At 52.2% G+C, this 6935-nt stretch overlaps 1 long non-coding RNA gene across 1 annotated transcript; it reads left to right on the plus strand.

The window, feature by feature from the left end:
• The first annotated feature begins 2399 nt into the window (after nucleotides 1-2399).
• On the plus strand, nucleotides 2400-6224 carry LOC311194393. Its single transcript, XR_014617446.1, has 3 exons — nucleotides 2400-2487; nucleotides 4873-5005; nucleotides 6129-6224. It is a non-coding gene; the product is annotated as an uncharacterized lncRNA (long non-coding RNA).
• Nucleotides 6225-6935: the final 711 nt, after the last annotated feature.

Here is a 6935-nt window from a genome sequence, read left to right on the forward strand (position 1 = left end):
TGCTGTTTCCTGGTTGGAGTGTTTCTCTGTAGTTTATAAGAAAACCCACAGGTGAAGAAAGAAGTGAATGGAAAGGAAACTACAGGCATGACCATTAATTCTTCTGGGGAGAGGGTGGCCTGCCTGCTTCAAGCATCCAGACCTGCTGCAGAACATGAGAGGTAAAAATAGAAAGCAGAGTGCTAAAACAAAGAGAGAGTAGAGATTGACGTGGGGTACTTGGGGGCCCAAAAATAGCCAGTTCTGCCCCTCTCCAGTGTCTTGCAGCAACAGAGAATCTGCTGCAGCCGGCAGGATTTGGCCAATACCCAAAATACAACACGGAGCTCTGAGGGGAGGGATCGCAGCTATGAAATGTGGCATTCTCTCTGGCACAGCTGTCATATTGGACTAAGCCAGTTACTTCCCTCTAATCCTAATTAATACTCAGTCATTCCACTCTGAGCCAGGTTCTCTGGCCAGCAGCAGCTGGGGGCTGTGCTGCTCCCCCTGCCTTGGGGCAGCCTGTCCTCTGAGCCCTCACTGATGCTGAAGAGAACTCCCGGCATCTGCCCCACCGGAGACCCCAGCGTGCCATTCACTAAGGGCACCCACAGCTACAGGGGGAACCCGTTCCTCTCAGAAGGGCCAGTTCGGCGCTGCTGTCAGGGGCAGAAGGGGAGAAGGGGGAGGGAGAGGTCAGCCCCTGCTCAAGTCAGACTCCTGTCCTGAGACCCAAGACCCTCTCAGCCCCTGGGCTGCCTGAGGGCACAGCTGGAGCGAGAGCCAGGGAGCTCCTCCAGCTGGGGCTGCATTTCGGCCCCAGACCACCAAGTACTGTAGGAAATAAATACACTTTGTGGGAGGGAGGGCTCTGGTGTAGATGCAACACTCTGCTGGGTACCATCCATTCTCACAGAGACTACTTGATTCCCAGCGTTCTTCAAAAGTGTGATTTACGAGTTGAAAATGCACAGACAGTACCCAGTAATTAAACATAGATGATTTCAAAGGACAGTGTGTCTTTAACAAATGCCACATACATGTTATATAAACGTTGCTGTATCATATATTTTCTAGGTTTAGACTGCTATTAATGGGGGCAAACAACTTGTCTCCATTTTTTTTTTCTAATTATAGAATTTCCTATTTACTCAAAATAGATCTCCATGTGCCTGTTAGGAAATAATTCATTCCAAACACAAAGACAAGATAAATGCAGTTGGAGTGGATCTTGACTTGCATCAAGAAATCAAAGCAGGTATGAAGGGAGAGAGTACAGCACGTCAAAGAGCTGTTTTTTACCTGTGCAGGAAGGACTGATTAAAAGATGTTGTGCTTGCACTTCAGTAGAGGAAACTGCAGGTGTGTGTGTGTGATGGGCAGCTATAATATTAGAACTCACGAGGTGTAACACACTTTCTCTTATTTCTTAGAGAACGTGTACTTCTGTGGAGTGGTAACGCAGCGAGTGATGCTGAGCAGTGCAGGCTGGGTGATGTCCTGTGCCCACAGCTTTAGCCAGACCCATCAGAGCAGCACCCACAGCCCCAGCGTGTCGCATCGTGTGGGGCTGCCACTCGGGATGCTCTGGCACAGCCCAGCTCAGACAGGGTTTCCCTTCCGCTCGCTGCGGGACAGGGCTGGTGGCTCTTTCTGCAGCTGCAAAAGGTGCGGTGCAGCCTGCAGCCATCCCTTTGGGCTCTGCTCCTTGCCAGAGCCAGGCAGCAGCAGCAAGGGGAGGAGGGAAGCTGGCTGTCAGTGCGCGGTGAGCCCCATGTCGATGACAAGTGGGGAGGGTCCGGTGTAGTGCGCACACTCCTCCAGCTGCCCTCCTGCTGCCAAGGGTGGAACTGTCAGCGCTGCCCCAGCCCAGGAGCACCCGGTCCCTTTCTGTGTCCCCTGCAGCCCCATCCTGAAGCCCAGCAGCTCCAGCTCATCCAGCATCTCCTGTGGCCCCCAGGGTTCTCCCCAGCCCACGCAAACCACGCGGCTCCGTGGCTGGTGTCGCCCTGTGACTGCTGCGTGGGGCCGCATCTTGGTGTCGGCGTTATGCACATGTCTGTGCCTGTGAGAGGTTCCTAATTAAGTCCTGTTTCTCCAAGGTCTCAGACAGGGTTCCTCAGGAATTGTCTTTGCCCGACGCTCAGTGCTGGTCCCAGCACGTGTCCAGGGAGCTGCATGGCTGAGGCATAAGAGGAGCACGGAGGGAGGCACAGCCCCAAAATGCCAGAGATCCCTGGGCTACACCTGCCCTGGAGGCATTTGAGGAAGGAAGGTCCTTTCCACCTGCTTCCTGGGTGAGCAGAAGGACCACTCCCCACCTCAGCTGCCAGCCCAGCAGCAGCAAATCAGGAAGCTGAGTAACGAATCTCCCAAACTATGTTTTTTTCTGCTCAGGAGTTGTAGAAGAATGAAACTGGCACTGCTCAGCTAACTGGATCTCGCTAAGTCAGCGCTGATGGCTGGGAAATGGAGGTCAGCAGATGCAGCTAAAAGGCTTCAAAGGTAATCCATTGATGAACCCACTGATTAATGTTGAGCCTTTTACCAACCAAGGTACCACACTGGGGTAATTATTGTCTCTGTCCCTTTGTGGTCTGCAAAATGTTGGGAACAGCGAATAGTTTGAGAAGGTTGGAAACACTGTTGAGGTCTGATGCCTCTTCTGGAATTCTTTGAAATAGTCTGCAAGAAAGCGGCCAAAGTGATCCAGTCAGTGCTGTGGGGTTCAGCAGCCCTTCCCTGAGGAGCTGATCATGGCAGCTCCTGGAGACACTCTTGGGCTGCATGAACCTCAGACAAGTTTTGTGTCCCTGCCCCTTGCAGAGCCTAAAGCCTGAGGCACCCGTGCTCTCCAGAGCAGCTCTGTGCAGAGGAGTCAGTGCAGCTGGACTTGAGCAGGGTTTTGCCTGAGAGAAGCAGATGTTCCTGCAGTGAGGACAGCTCACAAGGGTTACGCTGTGTGGAGTTAACTGACAGAGCTCAGTGGCATGGGGCCACAGGCAGGAGGAAGGAGGAGCACCACACTGCTCCACTTTATTGTGATCTTATTGTCTTTAGTACCTGTCCCCAGAGGACATCCTTGAGCTTTTCCAGTCTTTGTGTCTTTGACAGCCTCTCCATAAGCAACAAATGGGTCAAGCAAGCATCCACATGCCCTGAGAACCATGAGTTTTATCTTCAACTCAAATCTGGGGCAACCGTTGTGAATAAACACTGGTTTTCTAGATGTGAGCAGGTGTAGGGCAGATGGCACTTTCCCAGTACAGCTGATATGAGCCTTAATGACTCTGTGCCCAGGGAGAGCAGCAGCGATAGATTTAGATGACAGGAAGTGACTTTGGTTTGGCACTTGGCCACACAGATAGGAACCCAGCGATCGTCACCTGGGGAGCCCAGAAAGCCTTGCAGGCTTCGCAGGAGAGCTGCCAGTGGTCCTTGTTCTTCAGAGCCCCTCAGCAGCACCCCCAAGGAACACCCAGTGAAAGAAGCAGTTTCTCTGTCAGTAGCATGTTGCCACTGAAAACCAGATTTCTTCCAGCCTCGAGTCTGCTCTTTTGTTTTCCTCCCTAAGCCAGCAGCACCTTTGGCCTTGCCGTGCATTGCCCCTGTGTGCGGGCAGTTCCCAGCACACAGCTGGAAGCTGCACAGGCCTCATCACTGTCAGGCTGGATGCTGCATTTGTGGAGGAGGAAGCTTCAGAAGGGCTTTTCTGGGATCCCCCTGGCTCTGACAGCCCCAGGGGCCCAGCATAATTCGGCCTGATCCAGCCCTGGGCTTTCCTTCTCTTTATCAGCTTGCGAGGGCATTGTGCAGCTTCCTACTTGTTAAGTCTTGCACAGGCTCCCTTCTTCCTCTCCCAAGCAGAATGGCACAGGAGTGTGAGCTAACTCTGTGATGGGGTATGGAGGGTTTCTGGCATTGATGGGTTTTAAACACAGCAGTAAAGCTCTGTGCAGTGGGACTGAGTGGGGCTGCATGGGGTAAGGCTTTCCTCCCCCGAGGACGTGGATGCGCCATGGCAGCAGACTCAGGAGGTGGGAGGCTTGCCTGTGCCTTCCTGGGTGAGAAGCGGGGAGGACCCCATGTCCCCCACCCAGAGCCCACAGGGAAACAGGATTTGTGCCCAGTTAGGGTGCAGTGTGCAATGAAAAGTGGAGCTTTCATTGTGCAGGGCGCAGAGCTCAGCCCCTCCCGGGCGCCTGCAGCAGCCAGCGTGCTCCCCTGTCTGGGGGTGAGCAGTGAGCGTGCTCGCAGTCCATTACGTTACTTTCTCAAATACCTTTGCCAGAATTCATGTTTTTCTTACTTAAAATGAGCCCATTGCAGCACACACCCCCGGATACATGTGTCTGACCACAATGCCACAGAGGGTGTTTGTCCAGGGTCTGGAGCGGCTCCATGCTGGAGAGGCGTCCTGTGCCCTGCACACTCGGCACAACCTCTGCAGCCTCTGGAGCGACACTGGAGTGTTTGGGATCAGGAACTCGCTGCCTATTTATTTACTGGTGTTGGATTCCTGTGGGGACAGACCAGGGCCTTGTTGTGTGAGGTTCTGCAGTTTAAGCAGCCTTTGTTTTGATGAGTTTACAGCCCAAGTGGCATCGTTCTGCTCAGATCACCAGCCAGTTTTCAGACAAGTCCAGTTTATTACATTAAAATCTCTCCTAGAGTGGAGGTTTGATTTAGCAAAGTTCTTTTGTGCTTCTATTTGTAGTACAAACCAAAGTTATTTACTTCTGTCTGAAACTTCACATATTAAAGAACATAAAGTTTGTTTAACACTTTGTGTAGTTTTGTGTGGATGTTGGGATAATGCAACCATCTGGTGGCTGTAACACTTGTCAGTTCAGTTAGAGAAATGTTTTACTTTCTTCTTTGTTATCACAGAACTTACTGGTCTGTTGTGGTAATACCCAGATTTGTGAAGCCTGGAAGGAAAAGCAGCAGTGTGAGCTTCCCTTAATGCTTGATGTTGGAGAAATCGCACAGGAAGCACCCATGGATTGCCAGGCTCACTCAGGTCTGTCTGTCTGTCTCTCTGTGTGTTTCGGAGCTGATTTTTAGATTGTTTTTCATATCATGATGCAAATGCAAAGTAAGTGGTTCTTTTGCAAAACTTGGAGGTGACTTAGAAGCACAAGAGTCTGTTGAGAACCCTTGGCTGTTCTCTGGGCAGTGGGGACCGACATGAGTGCTGCACAAGCAGGCGGCTTGTGAAGCTGGGATCTGGCAAAGAAAACGTGCAGGGATGTGGGGACAGTGGATTCACAGAGCCACCTTGTTCTTCGCCCCTTTTGAGTGGGCTGTCCTTTAACAAAGAAAGTAGCTGGGAAAATTACCCAGAAATATTTGACCTTCAGAAAGGCCTCTAAGGCACAATTACCTGATGTTCTCTGAATGGGTTCACGTGGTTCCCACTCTAAATGACTTTCTGGGCTCACCCAGGTGTGAAAAGGGGTCTGATTATACAGAGGGCAAACGAGAAAAGAGACTTCAGGGAGGAGAGAAATTCTCCAGGGAATTTTACTGGCTGTGTTTGCTGCAAGGGAAGGAGAGGGCAAAGAAATGTACCTGACTCAAAGTAGCTTTTTGGCTTTGAACTTCAGGAGTCGGTATCAGGAGAGATGTGGGGTGTCGACAGCCCTTGGCAGAAGCTGTTCCACGGGGGTCGGTGGGGACTGTAGGATGCATCCTACTTCCCTTTCTTAGCCAGATGCCAAATTCTGGGTTTTGCCCCAAGCACAACAAAACCCCTGTTTCCCCCAATGCTGTTTGCCTCGTCCTGCCTGTGGCTGCACTGCACACAGATCACTGGCTGCCCAGTGCCTGGGTCCAGCTGTGCCCCTCTGGGGGAGTTTGGTCTCTGCACCCTGTGCTCCTGACGCTGGAGCAAAGCAAGTTTGTTATCTAGGGCTGGATCAGCATTAGGCTCTGCCTTCCTGCCACTGCTGCTCGCCAACAGCTGATCCCAGAACTGAGCTGACACCAGGGCACGGAGGAGCCTGGCTCCACAGAAATGCACTCCCTGCATTTCTGACTGCAGGGTATGTGCTGAGTAGTTAAACTACAGCAGGGAGGCTGAAATATTTGAGAGGTCTCTGCTGGATTCTGCTTTTAACTAGCTGTTTCCCTGGTTGGAAAAGGGCTGAGGACAGTACATGCTTTTAGCTTGAAGAAATGTTCTGAGAGCAAATTCCACGTACATCTTCTGCCATCTGCTAATAGCATGTGTGAACAGCTCTGCTGCCAGAAGCCAGGGAACAAAGATAACATCGTTGTAGAGAAAACTGCAGTGCTCTGAAAAGGAGACTCTTATTCCAGATGACTTGATAGCTCAGCACCCGCTGGGGCCGAGCCTGGGGCCAAGTTCTGCTCACCAGCATTTGTGCAGACGTCACGGAGTCCAGTGTGAGCCTTTACATGGCGATGTTGCTCCCACTGAGGAGCAGCACGGTTCATAACCCCCTTTCGTATGATGGCCCTGGAATCCCAGAAATTACATTATTTGGTGGGAGGAAGGACAAGAGCTGGAGACCTTCTCCACTGAAGCCATATGCAGGCAGCTTGCAGAAAAGAAATGGAGTCCACACAGCAGTGAAGCACCCAGGAAACTTGGGAGTTACTGTCCCGGGTCTCTTTTTGTGTCAGGTTGCAACTGTGCAACGTCAGTGCCCCCTGTAAACCTGCAACAACAGTGATGGGATGCGAGCTGCCCGGTCCCAAAAGCACGAGTCCCTGTGGGAGCAGTGGGAGCTGCTGCCTCCTGCCACGCAGCAGGACCTCAGAGCTGGGGACGACTGGGAAAACCACGATCCACTGGTGTGAACTGTGGGCTCCGAGGCAGCCCCGCTCCTCACCCTGCGTCTGGCACGGTGCAGTCGGCAAGACACAGAGACACTGGGCAGCGCCGCGCTCCAGACCTCTCTGTTGGGTGCTAGTTTTCAGTGGCT

Source organism: Gallinula chloropus (assembly GCF_964237585.1).
Source record: "Gallinula chloropus genome assembly, chromosome: 8".
NCBI classification, from domain to species: Eukaryota; Metazoa; Chordata; class Aves; order Gruiformes; family Rallidae; genus Gallinula; species Gallinula chloropus.